A 16,008-nucleotide genomic window follows, 5' to 3' on the forward strand; every position below is an offset into this window, starting at 1 on the left:
GGCACATTCGGATCTCCTACATTCCTATATATTGTTTGAAAAGGTAATACATGTGCTTGGTTTTTGAAAATACTACATTAAAGCTCTAGCTGGCTTGGCTCAGTGGATACCCTCACTCTGTCCCACTGACCGACGGCGACCCCAATCAACCGCAGGAGACGCCACTTGATGCAAACGGCATGAGGCTTTATTCCAGCGCGCTGGGGCTCAACCCATACTCACTCACGCAGGAGTAGAGGAGTTGGGCCCCCAGCAAGCAGGAGTAGAGGAGTTGGGCCCCCAGCAAGCGGTCTTTCAGCTATTTATATGCAAAGATCACACATCAGGGAGGGGAGTGGCATGCAGGAGGGGGAGAGGAGAACAAAGAGATTCCAAAGGGGTCTGGTTCGTGTCTTGATAGGGCATTCCTGCCTCGTGTTTTCACAACCTGTTTATCTCAAGGTTGATTGAAGCCCGGTTTACTCAGCCTGCCCTTTGTTGGGGCTATCTCCTGAAACAGCCTTAGGGAGGGCGTCATTCTCTCTGTTCCTATCTCTAGTGGGGGAAGCCTAGGGAGTTGAGATAAAACGGGCAGCTAGGCCTGGCAGCTGGGCCTGTGCAGTTTGTAACATTCTTTTATTCTTTCAGCATCAGTCTGCGGACTGAAGGGGTCCCAAGTTCCATCCCAGTCAAGGGCACATGCCTGGCTCCATCCCCAGTAGGGAGCCTGCAGGAGGCAGCCAATCAATGATTCTCTCTCATCATTGATATTTCTCTCTTCCCCTCTCCCTTCCTCTTTAAAATCAATAAAATATATATTTTTAAAAGAACATACAGTGAAAATGCATTATTTTAAACCACCCCCCCATCTCCCAGATCTCTTTCCACAGTTCATATGTGCATATGCCAGCATTATATATATATATATATGTGTGATCCATCACCCCCTTTCACAAGTCTACATCTAAATTGTATCTACATCTTTATCTTCCTGGGTCTCTCTCTTGCTATAGTAAGCTTTTTTATGGATGCACCATAATTTATTTACTCAATCCCCTACTCATGGGCCTTAAGACTGGTCTTGATACTTTTTTTAAAATATATATATATTTTATTGATTTTTTACAGAGAGGGAGAGGGATAGGGAGTTAGAAACATCGATCAGCTGCCTACTGCATACCCCCCACTGGGGATGTGCCCGCAACCAAGGTACATGCCCTTGACTGGAATTGAACCTGGGACCCTTCAGTCCGCAGGCCGACGCTCTATCCACTGAACCAAACCGGTCAGGGCTGGTCTAGATACTGTTACAAACAATGGAGCAATGATTATCCTTTGGATTCGTGTTCCAGTGTATCTGCATGCTAATTCCAATAAGTACAATCGCTGGTCACAGATTAAATTATTTCCAGTATTGAAATTAAATGTGGTAACCTAATTCTCACCTTGAGCCCAAAGAAACAGGCTTATTATTCGCCACAGCACCGCTTCGGAGATTTAAAAAAAAAAAAAAAAAGGCACCTGCCACCCCGCCCAAGTCAGGTTTCCTGTCTTTATTCCCAGTGCGAGAAGCTTCCACCTGCGGCCGGCCCTCTTCCCTGATGGCCTGCACCACAGGTTACAGGGAGAGAAACTGAGGCACAGGCAGGTCGGAGGCTCCAGTCCTCCCCCGGCCTCGCTGCCCCCTCCCCCAGCATTCCCTTCCTCTCTCTTCCCTGGGGGCCAAATCCCAGCAAGCCGGACCCCACGCCGGATCCTCGCGCTCTGGGGCCCGACGCCCACCCGCTGTCCCCCTCCCCGCCGCGGAAGGACCGGCGAAGCCCCCTGGTCCCCTCCGAGCCGCCGTAGCGCGAGCCGCGGGGATAAGTAGCTCCGGTCGCCAAGGCAACGGGCTCCGCTGCGGGCGCCCAGCAGCCCGGGGGAGGCGCTGCGAGCTGACGGCGCGGCTCGGCGAGGCGGCGGGACGGCAGGTGAGCTGGGGCCGAATGGCAGTGGCGGCCGAACACGCCGCCCCGGTGTCGACTCCGCCGTGGGCGGGGGACCCCCGGGAAGGAGGCTGGGACCGGACCTTTATCTGTTCAGCGGCCGGAGCGGCGTCCCCTCGTGCCCTTTAACCCCGCCGGGCGCGGGTGTGGAGCGCGCTTTGGATGGTTCCTTATATTTTTGGAGCCATTGGTTGGCCTGATCCGAAAGTTTCTTTGAAAACAGAAAGCCCTTTTTATGTGCGGGCCGGGCGTAACTCAGAACTGCAGAGAATGCCTGTCTGTGGGACTCTTCTGGAGCCAGAGGGGACGACTTCTTTGTGTGTCAGTTTTCCCATCTGCGAAATGGGGGCTAATGATAGCACCTGTCTGTACGATTACAAAGTAGATTTATACTGAAAACCCTTGCGGGGAAGTCCTCAGTACTCGGGGGTTTTGTTATCACGACCACAGGCAAACCCCGTTTAATTGAGCTTGGCTTCCTTGCGCTCCACAGGTGTTGCGCTTTTATACAAATTAAAAAGCAAGGCCCCCAGCAGCAAAAAGATTAGGACTGGCTCTGTTGCAGTACTTGCGCTGTTGCTGGGGTCTCGAACCCGAGCCGCAGTGTCTCCGAGGTGTTCCTGCACTGAAACACTGAGCATGTTTCTGTGCGCCGGGGCTGATGGCACGGGGAGAGGAGTGAGTGAGGCATCTCGCCTTCAGGGAACGCCACAGTTTTATGGCGCAAATAAGCATTTGTTGTGATTCCCCTTGTGATTGTGGACACACAGGGGACTATGAATGCGCAGAGAAGGCAGTTAACCCAGATTTCCAGAGATGAGGTTGGGGTGGGTGGTCAAAGGGAGACTCCAAAAGGGCATGACTCCCAAAAGGAGACACGAATATGCCTTTTATTGGTCAGAAGATGAGGCTGTGAGTGCACCATGTTCTAGGCCAGTGATGGCGAACCTTTTGAGCTTGGCGTGTCAGCATTTTGAAAAACCCTAACTTAACTCTGGTGCCGTGTCACATATAGAAATTTTTTGATATTTGCAACCATAGTAAAACAAAGACTTATATATTTTTGATATTTATTTTATATATTTAAATGCCATTTAACAAAGAAAAATCAACCAAAAAAGTGAGTTCGCGTGTCATAGGTTTGCCATCACTGTTCTAGGCAGAGAAAGCAGTGTGTGCAAAGCCCTGGGGAGAGAGTGCAGGCTTGTTGGGAATTTGCAGGGGTTTCAGAGTCAGATTCTGAGAAGTGGAAATGGCCTGGCTAACTAATGTTTGAGAAATAAGAGGTGCTCCTTCTGAAAGACTTTCCTTGTATCTTCTTGCAAGTTTTGAGGAGTTTGGACTTTATCTTGGGGAGCTATCAAAGGATTTTGAGCAGTCGGTTGTGTGTGTCATGAGTGTGTGATGTGTGCATTTGATTGAGATATGGTTTCAGAAAGATCAGGGGTTTTGTTGTTCTCTGTTGGCGTCAGCACTTCTCCAGTCTTTCACACGGCAGCCATTCCTTTGTTTCAAAAATATTTATTGAGCATCTACTACATGCTAGGCATTGTGTAGGTGGCAAGGAATTACGTCCCGGCCCTTGTGGCTTGTATCCCAAACACATTCAAAGGTATATTCGTGGAGAGGAATGCAGTCTAGTACAACTGGAACTTAGTATTGGAAAAGACCCATCAGAGAGAGTAAGTATGAGGCCCAGATCATGTAGGGCCGCTGCATTGCACACTCTTGGAAGAACCATTCACTTAGACAACACCAAGAAGAAATGGCCAGATAAGTAGGAGGAAACCTAGGATTGTGTAGCACTGAAAGCCGAACTTTCATTCTCAGCTTTGCGGGGATTTCAAATTAAGTAAGTTAGACATTGAAGTGTCCTTTGGATAAATAAATATAGAGGTCATTGGGGACTTAATTGAGCAGGTTTGGTGAAATGGTGGGGGCAGAATCTATAAGAGTGGCAACTTCCAAAGGTTCAGTGTAATTTATCAGTGGGATGAAGAGAGTGGGATATGAGAAAGTCAAGACAAAAGTGTAGGCAGCTGAAAGGAGTTTGTGAGGGGGGAGAGAGAGAAGGCTGGAGCGATTGGGGAAACAGGTGAAATCTTTTTAAACACCAGCGACCTGAGCAGATTTAAATGCTGATGGCAAGGAGAAGTGAGGGAGAGGCCGAGGAAATACAGAAGATGAAGGGGAAAATCAGTCTCGCAACTTCCCTGAGGTGAGAGTGGATGAGATCCACAGCACAGATCCTTTAAAAAGAGTCTAATGGCTTCTGCTATTTTTGGAGAAGTGGGAAGCAAGGTGGATGCTGAAAAGAGTGCCACCAGTATCATGCAACAAGAAAAAAATAAAAGGTGTAAATGTGGAAAGTTATATTTTCATTATTGGCAGATAGCAGACATTTATTGAACTAATATTGTGTTAAGTATTTTTCATGCACTAGTCTCAATTAATATGACCTTTACAACAATGCTGCTAGAACACCTCCTTATATTCCCAGCTTATGAATGAAGAAACCAAGGAAAACTGCTTACACAAGGTCACATAGAATTTGAATCCAGGTCTGCCTGAGCCCGGAGCTTTTAGTCTTTATTTATTTATTTATTTATTTATTTAATTGATTTTTTACAGAGAGGAAGGGAGAGGGATAGAGAGTTAGAAACATCGATGAGAGAGAAACATCGATCGGCTGCCTCCTGCACACCCCCTACTGGGGCTGTGCCCACAACCAAGGTACATGCCCTTGATCAGAATCAAACCTGGGACCCTTTGGTTCGCAGGCCAACACTCTATCCACTGAGAAAAACTGGTTGGGGCTGGAGCTTTTAGTCTTAATGACTATCTAGATGACAGGATTGTCTGTCTATGATATGATTATCTGATGAGAAAATTCAACAGAATTAAGTTAAAATAATTAGATAGAGGATTAAGTAAACAAGCAGCTACAAGATAGACAATTGTATTACGCAAACAATAATAGTCCGAAAATGTAATTGTAGGAGAAATACAGTGGCAATATGGAAAATAATACCAGGGATAAACATTAGAATAAATATGCCCAGGCTAGCCAAATAGAACAAGAATTGGCTGGTGGAAGGAGGCAGGGTGAAGGACAGATGTCTGGGTGAAGAGGAGATACTTTTTTCCCTTGGGAAAATCAGGATATTGATATCCAAAAGGGATGTAAAAAACCAGATGTTTGTCATAAGACAGAATGAGAAAATATGCAAAGATGCTGTCTGATGTTTTAATGATATTAAAAAACTGCAAACAGACTGGTTAAATTATGGTGCAGTCATGTAATGGGTACTACTAGCCATTAAAAAAGAATGAAGTGGGAACTGTTACAGGATTCCAGGGCCGGAGGAATAGGGAAACTGAGACGGGAAAGTTAAAACAAGGCCAAACAATGTGGGCAGTTTGCAGTCAGCTTGTAACTAACAAGCCATTATCTTCCCCAGCCAAGGACACAGAGCAAATGGTTAATGAAACCTCCCTAATGAGAGAATGCAGAAAGGGGAAAGGAAAAATAGGGCCATTTTACTCCCTAAGCAGAGAAGCCAGCAGGCTCAAGGCTTAGCAAGATAAAGTTGCCAGGTGCTTTTCATGAATTCTGGGAAGGCCACAACAAAGTAAAAAAAGGGACCTTGAGAATTAATCTGTGCCAAAATAGTCAGCAGAGGAATTCTGAAGCCCACAGGCAGGAGGCTAGATAACCCTTCAAACCCCCACCCAACTTGCTCTTCAGATTAGCTGAGAGCTGGTCTGCGCTTCATTAGCCAGGTGTATAGGTTTGTTTGCTTTGCTTTTTTCAATAAAGATTTATGCTTTAATAAATTGGTTTTTCACAATGCAGTCAAAGTCTAATATAAATTTATTTATAGAGAAAACAAGGATCGAGGTTGGGGGCAGCCCTTTCCCACTGGCTCAGGGGGCTGTCCTGTCAGGTAACACCTCTCTGGTGTCGGTGAGAGGTACCTATAACAGAATTATCTATCATAATAAAAGCATAATATACTAATTAGACCAGACAGCCTAATGACCTTCCGAACGGCCTTCCGGACAAAGCCATGGCTGCGAGGGCCGAGCCCCTTGCATGAATTTCGTGCATTGGGCCTCTAGTGTATATATAAGAGAAAGATGTTTAACATCATATGGCTAGGTATGAAAAGCAGATTACAGTATGTTCCTATTTTTTACTCTTTAGATGTATGCATACATACTTATAGAAAAACAAGTTTGGAAAGATGAGTTCTTCAAAAAAATTTTTATTAAAAAAAAAGAAAAAAATTATTTTATTTTTAATTATAAAAATACCCATAACATAAAATTTATCATCTTACCCATTTTTAAGTGTACAACTGAATAATGTTAAAGATATATTGTTGTGCAATTATATTCATATTGTTGTATAATCTATCTCCTGAACTTTTTCATCTTGCGAAACTGAAACTTTATACCCATTAAACAACAACTTCCTATTCCTGCTCCCTCCCCGCTGCCACCACCCAGTCCCTGGCAACCACCATTCTGTTTTCTGTTTGTATGAACTTGACTACTCTAGATACTTCATATAAGTGGAATCATATGATATTTGTCTTTTTGTGATTGGCTTATTTCATTTAGCATAATGTTTTCACAGTTCATCTATGTTGTAGCATGTGTCAGAATTTCCTTCCTTTTTAAGAATGAATAATATTTCCCTGTCATCCCAATATACCAAGGTTGTGGGTTCAATTCCCAGTCAGGGCACATACAGGAATCAACCAATGAAAAGTAAGTGGAACAAAATTGATGTTTCTCTTTCCCTAAAATCAATAAATAAAAATATTAAAAAAGAATGAATAATATTCCAAAGCATTTTGTATATAGAGTGTATGTATATATACATTTTGTTTATTCATTCCATAGTTGGACATTTGGGTTGCTTCCTGATTTGGGCTTTTGTGATAATGCTGCCATGAACACGAATGTACTAGAAAGATAAATTCTTTATGTCTGTGTCACGAGATCATGGGGAGACTTTTATTCTTACTGCATTACTTTTCTTTTTTTTATTAGCATGAATTGCTTTCATAATCAGAAAAAGCAGTATGGATATATTTACCCTGTTTGAGGAGATGGAGGACTATAGGTTATAAAGAAAAAAATAAATAAATAAAGCCTGCCCTAGATCAGTGGTAGCAGGAATGGGATGGAGGGGCAGATTTGAGAGATATTTCAGGAGAAGCAACAGGATTTGACAACTAAGAGGTAGAGGAGACGGGTGGAGGAACCCTTCCCTCCTATGGTGAGAAGGGGCCATCAGTCCTGGAGTGGGTGGAAAGCCCGAGAGCCACCTGAGCCTTTGTTCAGGAGCTTGGACTTTTTCCTGAAAGCTGAGGGAAGCCATTGAATGGAAGGGAAATGACTTAATCAGAAATGTATTGTAGAGAGTCACTCTGACTCTCCCTCCAACCCATTTTGCAAACTAAAGCCACATTTTGCCAAATTTCCCTTTGTGTCCCTTAGGCTTGAAACCTCCGTTAACTTCCTTTTATTTTGAGATGAAGCATTAGTGCTGAAAGATACATATCTATTCTTCTAAATGCACCTGGAATATTTTAAAGTCCAATTTAGATTACATTGATTTCTAATTATGTTCAGTTTTATCTCAACAGCACAGTCTCCTGTAAGTTTACTTTCTATGTTTAATAGGGGAAATATGAAAGTAAACAAGAAATATAAGTAACTCAAGTTAGAGAACTTCAATTTATTGCAAATATCTTTGACACTTTCCTTTTGAGAGAAAAGGGCCAATACAAAGTAAGCAGTGTCATATTAAGTAGGTATTACAAAACAAAAATTCTTAAGAATCCAAATGAATTCAGCTCATTACCATTTCTCTGCCCACAAACCTACAACCTCTCTCTGCTTCCTGAGTGCCTCAGAGAGAGAGAGAACTGTTTTGCTAACATTTGTAAGAGTTATGCAGTTTTTAAGAGTTGAATTTCCAAATGTCAATCCATGATCTCATTTATTCCTCAAAACAATTCTGTGAGGTAGGGATTATCATTCCCATTTTCAGATGAAAAAATTGAAGATCAGAGGATTCCAGAGATTTCCTAGGTCCTACATTTAATAAACCTTGGACTTTGAATCCAGGTTTTCTTTTTATACCAGAGGTCCAGTGCACAAAATTTGTGCACTGGGGGGGGGTGTCCCTCAGCCCAGCCTGCACCCTCTCCAATCTGGGACCCCTCGGGGGATGTTCCAGGAATTGGGCCTAAACCAGCAGTCGGACATCCCTCTCACAATCCGGGACTGCTGGCTCCCAACTGCTTGCCTGCCTGATTGTCCCCTAACCACTCCCCTGCCAACCTAATCGACACCTAACTGCTCCCATGCCAGCCTGGTCGCCCCCAATTGCCCTCCCTTGCTGGCCATCTTGTGGCAGCCATCTTGTGACCACATGGGGGTGGCCATCTTGTGTGAGGGTGTGATGGTCAATTTGCATATTACCGCTTTATTATATAGGATAGCTTCTTATTATGGAAAATATTAAACACTAGAGGCCCGATGCACAAAATTCATGCACAGTGGACAGGAGGGGGCATCCCTCAGCCTGGCCTGCAACCTCTCCAATCTGGGACCCCTCGGGGAATGTCCGACTGCCTCTCGCAATCCGGAACTGCTGGCTTCTAACAGCTCGCCTGCCTGCCTGCCTGATCGCCCCTAACTGCTCCCCTACCAGCCTGATCGCCCCTAACCTCTTCTGCCTCGCCCCGCACCTGGGACCCAGGATTCCCTCCTCTGGCTGGTTGCAGGTACCTGGGACCTGGGCTTCCCTCCTCTGGCCGGTTGCAGGCACCCAGGACCTGGGTTGGCTTCTCCCGGGCCGGCCGCAGCTGCAGGGGACTGTGGGAGGGCGACTTCACCCAGGCCGCAGCCGCAGACACCTGGGACCACGGGGCAGGCAGCTTGTCCCTCTCCTAGGTCACAGCCGCAAGTGCTGGTGCCTGGGACCGCGAGGTGAGCAGCTTGTCCCTCTCCCAGGCCGCAGGTGCAGCCACTGGTGCCCGGGACCGCGGGGTGGGTGACTTGTCCCTTTCCCAGGCCACAGCCTGGCTGGTCCCCATTCCTCTCTCATGAGCTCATTTGTGCCTGGCTGGTCCCCATTCCTTTCTCCCCAGTGTTGAGTGTCTGAGCTATTACAGTGTGATGGCATGAGGGTGTGATGACCATTTGCATATTAGCTCTTTGTTATATAGGATGTACAAGGCTACAAAGGATATTATAATAAATACCTATACCCAATTCCAGCTTCAACAGTTATCAACATATGGCCAATTTTATTTCATATATACCCCCATACACACCCTCCCTGCCTTAGATTATTTTAACGCAAATCTTAGACATCATATTTCATTCATAAATTCTTCAATATGCATACCTAAGAGATAAGGACTTTTTCTCTATAATCACAATATCATTATCACACCTAAGAAAGATAGACAGTAGTAATTCCAAGATGTTACTTGATATCCCTTTGATATTCAGTTTCTTCAACTATTTCATAAATGTGTGGTTTTTTCCCCTTTGTTTGAATTGGAATCCAAACAAGGTCCACCTGTAACAGCTAATTGATTGTCTTAGTCACTGACTTATAGCAATTTCTCTCTCTCTCTTTTTTTTTTTTCCTATCCTCCTTGCCTTTTATTTGTTGAAAAAATAAATACACTGACCAGCATGGCGCGGTTGAGTGTTGACCTATGAACCAGGAGGTCACATTCAATTCCTGGTCAGGGCACATCAATAGGCAGTAAAATTCTAGTTCTCTTGGTGTTGTGTGATATTAAGATTAATCATTGGATTCAGGTATTGTTTGTATGCTTTATCCAATATAAGTTTCTCACCAGTCTTTTATGGAATGGTTTTAGCAGTTATTCATGACCATTGCCTAAATCTATTACTTCATTAGGAGTTGCAAAATGAATCCAGGCTCTCTGATTTCTTTTGCTGTGCAGATGATTTTTATTTTGATGTAATCCCGTTTGTTTATTTTCTTCTTAGTTTCCTTTGCCCTAGGACAGCAGTTCTCAACCTGTGGGTCGCGACCCCTTTGGCGGTTGAACGACCCTTTCACAGGGGTTGCCTAAGACCATCCTGCATATCAGATATTTACATTACGATTCATAACAGTAGCAACATTACAGTTATGAAGTAGCAATGAAAATAATTTTATGGTTGGGTCACAACATGAGGAACTGTATTTAAAGGGCCAGAAGGTTGAGAACCACTGCCCTAGGAGATGTATCCATAAACATTGCTCCGAGAGATGTCTGAGATTTTGCTGCCCGTAGTTTCTTCTAGAATTTTTATGGTTTCCCGACTTCATTTAAGTCTTTTATCCATTTTGAGTTTATTCTTGTGTATGGTGTAAGTTGGTGGTCTAGTTTCATTTTTTTGCACATACCTGTCCAGTTTTCCCAGCACCATTTATTGAAGTGACTGTCTTGATTCCATTATATGCTCTTGCCTCCTTTGTCAAATATTAATTGAGCATAATGGCTTGTGTCAATTTCTGGGAGTCTCTGTTCTGTTTCATTGGTCTGTATGCCTGTTCTTGTGCCAGTACCAGGCTGTTTTGATTACAGTGGCTTTGTAGTACATTTTGAATGATTCCTCTCTTTAACCAGCTGTTGTTTTTAATGAATTCTGCCATTATTAGTCCTGGTCACATCAGGGAGAGGACGTTTACTTTATTTTTTTTAAAAATTGTTATGTATGGATTACTGTGCATCAATTGACATGAATAATATCACCAAACCCTGTTGTTGAACATATACATGGTTTTTCAGCTTTTTGTGTTGTAAGTGGTGTTATAGTGATTTTCTTTGCAGCTAAATTTTCTCTAATAAGTATGTTTTGATCCTGACTTTTGAGGAATTCTGCCCCTTTTCACCCAGAGGCCAGGATTTCTGTCTGGAGACGATTATAGTACCATATTAGAGGGCATGTGGGCATTCCAGCCCTAATTTTGGTTTTGGGTTTAGCTCCATTTCTTCTTGTGGGCCACTCAACTGAGTTTAGATAATGTTTAGTGCTTATTACACCAAAAAAGTTTGGATTGTCCCAGAGAATCACGTGTAATGGAATTTGTCCTGACGTGATTTCTTTTTCCAATTCACATAGCACTTTGAACTTTTCTTTTTATAGCATTTCTCATAAATAATCCTCCTCTATAATTACTTTTGCACTTGTTTTGGTCTGCTACTAAACCTCTAGCTAGTTGAGGACAGAAACATACATTAGACCAGTGGTTCTCAACCTTCCTGATGCCGCGACCCTTTAATACAGTTCCTCATGTTGTGACCCCCAACCATAAAATTATTTCCGTTGCTACTTCATAACTGTAATTTTGCTACTGTTATGAATCATATGTAAATATCTGATATGCAGGATGTATTTTCATTGTTACAAATTGAACATAATTAAAGCATAGTGATTAATCACAAAAACAATATGTAATTATATATGTGTTTTCCGATGGTCTTAGGCGACCCCTGTGAAAGGGTCGTTCGACCCCCAAAGGGTCGCGACTCACAGGTTGAGAACCACTGCATTAGACCTTTATCCTAACATAATGGGCACTCATTTTATGTTTGTGCAATAATATGACTTTCTTCTCTTATTACATAGCTATCTTCCATAACACTTGCCTTTTTTTCTAAATATTTTTTTAAAAATATATTTTATTGATTTTTTACAGAGAGGAAGGGAGAGAGATAGAGAGTTAGAAACATCGATGAGAGAGAAACATCGATAAGCTGCCTCTTGCACATCTCCTACTGGGGACGTGCCCGCAAGCCAAGTACATGCCCTTGACCCGAATCGAACCTGGGACCTTTCAGTCCGCAGGCCGACGCTCTATCCACTGAGCCAAACCGGTTTCGGCTCTAAATATTTTTTAGAAAAAATAAGTATAAGTATATTTAAAATAAGTATATTTAAAAATAAGTATAAGTATATTTATACTTATATATATTTAAATTTATATATAAGGGAGAGGGAGAGAGAGATAGAAACAGCAATGATGAGAGAGAATCATTGATTGGCTGTCTCCTGCATGCCCCCCCCCCTCCCCCCACCACCACTGGGGAGCGAGCCTGCAACCCGAGCATGTGCATAATTGAACTGTGACCTCCTGGTTCATAGGTTGACGCTCAATCGCTGAGCCACGCCAGCTGGGCCATAACTTCCTTTAAATTCATTGTTAGTGGAGGGTAGTCTTCTAGGCTCTTCAATAGATTAGATGCCACATTAGAGTAAAAAATCTTAAAGTTTTAAAAGGTAATTTTTAAACATAAAATTAGACTAGTATAAAGAAATCCCCATTACCCATCATCCAACTTCAATAATTATCAATACATTAGAGCCAATTTTGATTTGGGATGAGGGTAGAGAAAACGTAAGGACTTTGGGGTGCTCATTTTAATTTGTGGGGAAAGAAGCAGGGATGTATGGTGGCAAGATTGGTCGCCCAAAGACGAACCTGCCTATGTACCTCATGGGGTTGTCGTGAAGGCTACATGAGTTGACATGAATGGGGCAAAGAATAATGCTCAGCACATAGTAAGTGTGACTTAAGTGCCTCACTGCTTCCACCATTACTGTCATTGCCATTACTGCCGCTACTGCATAGCCTGAGGGAGCTAGCTGAGTTTGGTAGCCATGGCACTTACTAACTAACTTGGTGACTTTGGACACCAACATTTCTGAGCTGCAGTTTCTTTATCTGAAGAAATGGGAGTGATAATAGCATCTCATATACCACACTAGGCAATGAAATTATTCATGCACATGTGTTCTGGGGTAATTAGCAGTAAACACAATTTCCCAGAGTGGTGTTCTGGACTGAGGGACGGTGCTTCTGGAGTTTCGGGGAAGCCAGACTTATTCCTTTTATGGACTCTCCTTCTGATGCTTCATATTAGTGGGCCCCAGAGTTCTTTTTCAGCCTAGCAAATAGACATTGTAGTGCAGCAAGCTTCGTTTCCTTTTCAAAATGTTTGTTTCTAAAGCATGGAAATAATTTTGCTTTATATAGCTTGTCCATGTATGTACAAGAAATGAAATACTTATCAACCAAGTTGATAAAGGAACTAAAAATAGTTTTTCTAAGGAACTGTTTGAGGGGATTAGTATTGGAAAAATTTTTGCAGCAGAATCTGTTTCACCATCTTTGAAATATAAACACTGTCTTCACTTGTCTGTATTTTTCTTTACAACACTTTGCTCAACTCCTAATTCAAATAGCTTTCCCAAAGCCAGAATTCCTCTTAAAAAAAGTTTTTAAATGAAGACTAAATTTTAAACACTTTCTTTTCTCCTCAGTACTGTAAAAGAATTCTATTTATGCAGAACATTCATCCAAACCGCACGCATACAAGTCTGTCTGAGATAAGAATTAGTAGATACTGTGGGAAGAAGTGGGCTATCCCTGATGGTTATAATAAATGTCTGCAGTGTTTGTTTGGAAGGACGGTCAGCTGTCACATCTCCTGGGCATGAGAGTTGTATAAATCCAGGCCAGAAAGTCAGTGCCCTAAACTTAAATTCCCAGGAAGATTTTCTCTTTTCAAATGACCACTTGCTATCAGGTTTGACTTTTTAAGTTTGATTCTTGTTGTTTCAGTAGTAAAAATTTGGCCTTTTCATTTGTGATTTATAGCATCTGGTACTTTTATAAACTTCTTCAGTCAAACAAATTAAAGACCCATTCTCATCCTCAAATAACAAAAACAAATAAATACCAAGTGCAGTTTTACCTCAAAAAGAACAATCCTAATGCCATTCGTTGGCCCGAATGACATATGAACTCTTAACTTTCCATAGACTATCCTGTTTAAATGTTTTATTACATAGTCTCTTTTCTTGACTCCCCTTCCCTCCCCCCCGGATTTCAGTATACAGACAGTCCTCGGGTTACGTCGGGCTTGACGTACGTCGTTTTGTGGTTACATCGCCATCTCCCATTTATTTATTAAAAAAATAAAGTTCTGTCATTTCTACGTATGTACGTACATATGTACTTTATGTTTGTTTGTTTTTATTTACCACAAGTAAAGGTCAGGAATTGTTATCTTTCTTTTAAATTTTTTTTACTGTTTCACTTCATTACTGCTGTGTATGTGCTCCATGTGAGTGATGTAGGTGGGTTCCGACTTAGGGCGAAAATTGCGTTACCTCATACTGTAGGAATGGATCTCCGACGTAACCCGAGGGCCTACTGTATTTTGTTAATATTTATTTTCAAAGGATCTAGCACAAAACATATCTTAGTAGTCATCTAGCCGATGTTGTATTAAAAGATATGCTACTTTAGCCCTAGCTGGTTGCTCAGTGGTTAGAGCATTGGCCCATGGACCAAAGAGTTCTTGGGTTCGATTCCCAGCACATACCTCCGTTGCAAGTTCCTCAGCCCTGGTAGGAGCACCTGTGGGAGGCAACTAATCAATGTGTGTCTCTCAGATCAGTGTTTCTCTCTCTCCCCCTCTTCCCTCCCATCCACTCTCTCTCTAGAAATCAATGGAAAAAATATCCTCAGGTGAGGATTTAAAAAGAAGAAGAAAAAGATACACTACTTTTAATTTAAATTGCTATTTAAATATAATTTAAACTTCTAAATTGAGAGAGTTGACAGGAAAAACTTTGGATTTTATTTAATTATGGGAATTTTTTACTTTGATGTGTATTTATGTCTGAGTGAAAAGAAAGAGGTCTAAATGTACTCCTTGATCTTCCTTGTTAATCATTGGAAAGTGAAATTTGGAACTAGTTCTAAGTTTTGAAGGAATTGGGGGATTTTACCCAGTATCTGTACCTTATTTTTTTATGTGCTGGAACTTCAGAATCAATTTTTTTTCTTTAATTTCAGCATGATTGAGTATTTACATATGTGCTTTGCATTTTGTTGGGTATTCTGCATATTTGGTTCATTTAATTCTCACAGAAGCACTGTTAGGTAGATGTGATTTAAATACCTAGTTGCTTAAACTGAAAACCTTCTTCCTTGCTCTCTCTCACTGTCTTATTCACACACAGTTCAGTTTGGTTACATTGCTATAGCAACAAAACACCCCCTTCTCCACGATTCAGCCTGTGAGCCATCAGACAGTAACAGCAGCCTCCTCACAGGTCTCCCTGATTCCTTTCTTGTCCCACAATAAGATTTATGCTTGTATATCTAAAACTAATGCAGTGTTATATGTCAAATATGTCTCAGTAAAACTGAGGTAAGGGGAATGAATACTAAGAGAAACAAAGGTCAGGGTTAAAGGACAAATGATCAAAGGCCTTAGATAGAACTGTATAGTTGTGCTGTCCAATATGTTAGGTAGCCGTTAGCTACCTGTGACTTATTTTTTTTTTAATGTATAGGGCGTAATGTCACAGGAAGGCCATAGTGTTCTGCCACCCGTGAGGAGTAAACCCAAGGTGCTGTTGGATGTGTTGTCCCAGAGAAGCCATTCCTCAGGCGCTCTGCTCTCTCCACACCCCACCTGTGACTTCTGAGCCCTGAAATGTGGCTCTTCTGAATTGAGATGTGTTGTACCACATTAGATTTCAAAGACTTTGTGCAGAGAGAAAGAATATGTCATTAATCATTTTATATTGATTACCTGTTGAAATGATAATGTCTTAGAAATACTGGGTTAAATAAAACACTTAAACTATATAAGCTATATATTAAAGTTTACAAAGGTTTTATGTATGTATACCTATTATGTATGTATGCATGTATGTATGTATATAAATGTTCACACAGCAGCCAGGGTGATTTGAGGGGGGGCTTTTTGAGATAATTGCAGATTCATATGCAGTTGTAGAAAGTAATACAGAGCGATCCATGTTCCCTTCACCCAGTTTCCCTTAATAATAGATCTTATCTCAAATGTCACCGCCTCGGGGCAGCCTTCCCTGACCACTGTAAGGTAGCCTGCTCTCCCCACTTCACTCTCCTGTCCCTTTACTGTTTTCATTTTCTTAATTGAATTTGATA

At 42.1% G+C, this 16,008-nt stretch overlaps 1 protein-coding gene and 1 non-coding gene across 2 annotated transcripts in view; one reads left to right on the forward strand and one right to left on the reverse strand.

Moving 5' to 3' along the window:
- The first annotated feature begins 1,837 nt into the window (after window positions 1-1,837).
- PKIG (cAMP-dependent protein kinase inhibitor gamma) overlaps window positions 1,838-16,008 on the forward strand; it is a 64,534-nt gene continuing 50,363 nt past the window's right edge. The window contains exon 1 of the mRNA XM_036322616.1: window positions 1,838-1,949. The gene's annotated coding sequence lies outside the window, so the exon portion shown is untranslated. The remainder of the gene's footprint in view (window positions 1,950-16,008) is intronic.
- LOC118663921 lies at window positions 15,379-15,506 on the reverse strand. Its single transcript, XR_004970214.1, has one exon. It is a non-coding gene; the product is annotated as a small nucleolar RNA SNORA11 (small nucleolar RNA).

Source organism: Myotis myotis, unplaced genomic scaffold (genome assembly GCF_014108235.1).
Source record: "Myotis myotis isolate mMyoMyo1 unplaced genomic scaffold, mMyoMyo1.p scaffold_m19_p_9, whole genome shotgun sequence".
In the NCBI taxonomy this organism is placed as follows: domain Eukaryota; kingdom Metazoa; phylum Chordata; class Mammalia; order Chiroptera; family Vespertilionidae; genus Myotis; species Myotis myotis.